Here is a 388-nt window from a genome sequence, read left to right on the forward strand (position 1 = left end):
TATTATTATTATTATTATTATTATTATTATTATTATTATTATTATTAGGTTCTTCTGATCCCTTTGTAAGACCCCCCCCCTGAACATCTCTGTTTTGCACCTTCTGTGGAAAGACACAAGCACGGGAATCTTCCTAACCTCCTCGGACAGCCTCTTCCACAAGGTAGGATCCACCCTTGAAAATGTGCATGAACAAGCAGTTGTCAATCTGACCCATTTGTAGGGTGTCACCATTAGAAGGCAAGGCTCAGACGATCGAAGCTATCACCGCTAGGGCTGCCGAGTGGGGGCGGGTGGCGGGTAAACCCCCGCTTTGGAGGCCCGATTTCCACCGCCGCGGAATCGGGCCCCGGGGGGAACTCCGCCCCCCCGAAGCGCAGCGTGGCTG

Source organism: Gekko japonicus, unplaced genomic scaffold (assembly GCF_001447785.1).
Source record: "Gekko japonicus isolate JY-2015 unplaced genomic scaffold, Gekko_japonicus_V1.1 scaffold351, whole genome shotgun sequence".
NCBI classification, from domain to species: domain Eukaryota; kingdom Metazoa; phylum Chordata; class Lepidosauria; order Squamata; family Gekkonidae; genus Gekko; species Gekko japonicus.